Below are 5,465 nucleotides of genomic sequence, written 5' to 3'. Positions count from 1 at the left end.
CTAAGTAACCATTTCAGCATTTCCTAGAATTAAAATAGACCGAAATTATGTAATACCTCTGTGAAGGATCGATTAGTTCCATCGACGCTTACTGGAGCGTTAACCGAAATTTATAGAATCTAGAATATAAATTAAATGATTAAAAAGAATTTGAACACATTATGCCATAAAATAATGTTATCTATATGTAAGTTACTAAATAAATTCACTAGTCAACATTACGTTCATAAACAAATAGATTGGATATATCATTAAAAAGTCAACATTATGTAAAAAAAGAATTTAGTACATAAATCATTAAAATAATAAACATAATTAAGATCTTTATATCTTCAACTTTTTAATACATTCAAAAATAGAACGAACGAAATTAAAAATTCGTCTTGTTTAACCTCTGCTAATGTGCGTCAAATTAAACGAGTAGTAAAATTACGTATAAAAATTTAGGTAACCGGGTGTAGGAATCTGACCTTACGTTCAAATCTTAAATTAAGTCCAACGTGATAGAAATCAAAACAAATTTCATCCGCGAAACTCTATTTACATTTTAATTTACGAACGTAGCGTAAATTATCTCACTAAGGCAACGTTCTGCGTGAACTGCCTGCCAGTAACTAGATTAATAAAACAATATATTAGGTATTTTCTAAATATACGTACCGTTTTGATTTTAAATTTCGAACAAATAGCGTGAAAAGTGAAACTTTTCAAATTTCAATTTTAAAAATTAGAACGCATATTGGCTGTTCTAAATACAAATTAAAATATTTGAGATGTTTAATGCAATGTTTTGTCGGTCTATTACGATAAAGAGCGTTCGAAAACCCGGGAATCCTCTGGCTATGATCAATAAAGAGATCGTTCTAGTGGACACGGTCACGCGGGGTACGTTCTCAAGTGCGGACGCGATGGTACGCCGGGTGATGGCTTAGTGGCGAGGGAAAGCGGCAGCGGGAGCGGTAAAAATAAATATAGAAGGTCATTGGAGGTGCTGGGATTTGAACCCAGGACTTTCAGCATGCGAAGCAGACACTCTACCACTGAGTTACACCCCCGTTGGGTACGTTGGCGAAATTAAGGATCACATTCGAGTATTTTGTTATGTATAAATAGGGCTCAAGAGAATGCAACAAACAATTGAACTGAGCGAGCGCATAGATTTATTTAGTTAAAATTAAGCTTACAACGTTTGAGTGACTAAACTAAAGATATAGGATATTGCTAACGCCAATAATCGAATATGTAATACGTTTCAAAATAATCATGACATTCTGAATTAGAGAACCTCCAACAAAAAAATTATATCTTTAGTGTGTTTCTCCAAGCAATGTTTACCACTATGTCCGCGCCTTAGTCGCCTGTAACTGCCAGAAAACTTGCTTCTTATTGGATAATTATTCGTGATTTTCATTTTTTTCTCTCGCGCGCTCCATTGCGACAGGTGTTGAAGACCTGCCGTCCACGATCTTGACATTGTTGTTTAGATTTCAGAACGCACCAATGGCGAGGGGTGTCAGTGAACTCGATTATTGACAAATCGATTGTACAGTTACACGTAATCGATTACGACGCGAATAATCGCTTCCGATTCGATTGTGCGTAATGTGGGCGATTTTGTGTCCGATGATTTCAATAAAATTGTTTTCACGAATTGGTTTTATTTTTCCATTTTAGTTATCCTTGTTATAGATTTGTGATTCGTTGATCATATTGGAAATCGTGATATAAATTAGCTTTTTGCACCAATCATCTTATTTGATTTTTAAACGAGATTTTTTTTTAGTTTTCGAATAATTCTCTCGGGATTCAATAAGTAATTTCTTTTTTTTGCCACGTTGATTGTGATGACATTGAATAAATTGAATATTTGAGTAACAGTTATTTCGTAGACTATTCCTCAATCTAAATAGATGATTTCGTTTAATATTCATATTACGAATGCAATGCTAAAACTAATTTGAATACCGCAAACTTATTTAAATACATTGTAAATATCTTTGTATATAATTGACAACAGGCAAATTCGAGATAATGTATTCGGAAATAAAGCAAACATTAATATCAACCAATAGTGTTATTAACTGTTTTTATGTCTACACTCGGGTTTGCCCCCAGCAGCGTCCACATAAAAGATATTCCGAAGAATAGTGTAATTGTCATAGATTTCCAGATATGATAATTGGTTGATTCCAGTTTATAAAGGGCTTTTAACATACTAATCTTCTTGAAAATAACGCTTTACAATAAGTTACTCTGGCTGTAAAGTGTAGATGTAAAATAAAATAGTGTAAGTTTCCTACAAAATTAAAATCAATGAAAAAATATTTTAATTTTAAATGTCCTCATGGCACACTACTCTAAGAGAATTTGTCGCATCGGCAACATCACACTTTCAGTCAGAAATAAATTCACGCACACACATATTCGCACTAAACTACAAAAAGAAAAAAAATAATTGAAAAGTAAAACTGCGATTTTTGGTATTTTTTTTTTCGTGAATGATTTAGCACAATGTTAATAAAGGTTAAAACGAGTATATGGTTTCATTTATTAACGCAAAGTCAAAATGACTATATACTTGCTAGTTTATTTTGCACCATGTACCAAATTGGAACGGCTTAACATCGCCTAACTTCTTCGAAGCAGTCTCACTGTATACCGACATAATAACATGTATTAATTCAAAATAATACACCGGTAAAAATCGAATTGACATAAGCGAATATTTTTTCCAAAAATTTTATGTACGTTAAAAAACATAGAAAAAAGTGATGATTTTAAATATATATAATACTTTGCAAAATAATATCGCTTATTCAACCCTTTCAACTGTAGATATAATCTATTTATGTTCCCAAATTCACCCAAATTGATTCGGCCGTGTCTTCATTAACTTCTAACCAACTTGGTATTTACAATATTAAGTAAGACTAATAATAATTCGCGATGTTTCCTCGTTCTATTATAGCTAACTTCACTATTATAATATTAAGTAAGGCTTGTAATTCGCGAGTAAACCCGCGCCTTCCATATACCCTTCATCTCCCTCAGTAACGATGCGGAATTTTAAGCAGAATCGATCGTTTCTGCCCCACATTCGTTCACGTACATCGACCTGACCGCGTTATTGGTGCCTATAAATCTTTGGACTTTTGATAGGGGTCATTCATAGGTTCCACTCAGCACATGACCTTTAAGACTTGACCTATCTATAATCTATACTAATATATAAAGCTGAGTTTGTTTGTTTGAACGCGCTAATCTCAAAAATTATTAAACCGATTTTGTTTTTTTTTTACTATTAAGAAACTACATTATTCCTAAGTGCTATAGACTGCTTTTCATCCCGAAAAAACGGTTTTTTAACCCGGAAAAGCTTCTTCACAAGGGTGGAGTCGTGAACAAAAGCTAGCTTAAACATAAACTTTAACCGTGCTTTATTTCATACTCATTCATTCGCGTAATTATCTAAACATCACATTACTGGTGGTAGGTCTGTCATATGTGAGAGTTCTACGTAGGTATCACCGCAATGTCTATTACTGTCGCCAAGCAGCAGTTTGTAGTCACTGTTGAATTCTGGTTTGAAGAACATTGTAGCCGGTGTAACTACTAAATATAAGACTTGTCTCATGATGGCGAACGCAATGGAATACCAAATAATACTTTGTAATGTAAAAGAAAATACAAGGTGTTGGATAGTATTTCTACTGTTTATCGCTTACCGCTTAGCGAACGGCAAGCTCGTTTCGTCATTCAAAGCAATAAAAAAAAAAACAGGGTTACTAAGTTTATATTTCACGTATAGGTTACAATTTTTATAAATACACCTCTTAAATATTTAATTAAAACAAAAATACCAAAGTCCACATATTCCCCAAAAATCCAGATTACAATCTCCTAAACGCATACATAACATTCACTTACATGCACACAGTTATCCCCAAATTAAGCCAGAATTAGGGTAGCGCGCATTAAGATGGCAACCCAGATACTTCGATATGAATTAAGATATTCTAATTTTAATTGCTAGATGTCTCTGTGTTGCTTGCTAAGGGAATTTCCTTTGTTTTAAGGTAAAGTTGTGGACGGGTCTTCGTAATATCTTTAGTAATTGTTTGGAGATGGGAAGTTTTGTTAATAACATCTATTTAGAATATTGGTTAATTAATTCATTGGTTATAGATTGTAATAGGTTTGCACTATTGACATAAATGTTCAGAGATAAATTCTCCATTTTTGATTATAATTGGTCTCTCACAAAATATAAATATCGATTATATGTACTTCATAATTTAAACATGTTTTATTCTTATTTATATATGATGTTGATTATGAAGCATAATCATTTCAATAATCCATTAATATTGTGCAAAAGTGTCAAAATCAAATTTTTTTTTTCTAATTTACCTTAATTTTATATAATATTAATACTGACATGAAAATATTAATCTATACATGTAATGAAATTGTAATAGGCCGATGTCTGTACATTACAGATATTGAAGAAAGACTATTATGTCTTAGGGGTCTTTATTAGAGCAGCGGAAGCCAAAACAGTCTTAGGAATTTATATCTATCTGTTTGTACACGCATCACGCCATAACTACTGCATGGAATTGCATACAGTTTTCACCGACATATTGCTAGAGGTCTAACTTAAAATATAAGCTCCATTTTATCCCGAGAAAATATAAAGCGGGTTTTTATCCCAGAAAAACCACGAGCAAAGCTAGTATGTTCTATAAATGCGTTGCTACTTTTATTTATACACCATGAGTTTTACTTCAGTATCAAATATAACCCCGCAAACCCTCCAAGGAAATGTATTAACCGTAGATAAAATCTGAACAACACTAAACTTTGCATATGGGTCCAATTATGGTCGTATTTGTATCATAAAGTCGAGATACGCGTAAATAAATTAATAAAACAACCCTCTGGGAAGGGTTAAGATTTAAACGAAACGATATGATCTTTCAACCCTTCCGTTTAATGCTCCAAGTTTAGTGTTAGGGAATGTTTGTAAATAATTTTGGAATAACTTTTACATTGGTGTATTATATTATAATCAAATGTTTATTAATAGGTTTTATATAAAATAAATTATTAAACCATGTGAATTATCGCTTGCTTTAACGTTGAACTTTAATTTTTCTATGTTGAACTTTTTTCAGAATTGATTTTTTATATATTTTTTTTGTTACTTTGATGGCTAGACGAACCCGCTGTTCGCCTGATGGTAAATGATACGACTGCCCATAAACAGAAAAACTCAATCCAATACTTTGAATTACAAAGTATTGGTTGGTATTCCACTGCACTCGGAAATCGGAACACAACAGTGACTACACACTGCTGCTTGGCGGCAGAAATAGACATTGCAGCGGTACCTACCCAGGTAGACTCACATATGAGAGACCTACCACCAGTAAAACAATTTATATAATATAATTAAATAATAT

General features: G+C 32.6%; 1 non-coding gene across 1 annotated transcript; it reads right to left on the bottom strand.

The window, feature by feature from the left end:
- Positions 1 to 983: 983 nt before the first annotated feature.
- On the bottom strand, positions 984 to 1,055 carry Trnaa-cgc. Its single transcript has one exon. It is a non-coding gene; the product is annotated as a tRNA-Ala (tRNA).
- Positions 1,056 to 5,465: the final 4,410 nt, after the last annotated feature.

Source organism: Manduca sexta, chromosome 6, assembly GCF_014839805.1.
Source record: "Manduca sexta isolate Smith_Timp_Sample1 chromosome 6, JHU_Msex_v1.0, whole genome shotgun sequence".
Lineage (NCBI taxonomy): Eukaryota > Metazoa > Arthropoda > Insecta > Lepidoptera > Sphingidae > Manduca > Manduca sexta.
The sequence above is the reverse complement of the archived record's forward strand: the minus strand, read 5'-3'. Positions and strand labels throughout refer to the sequence as shown.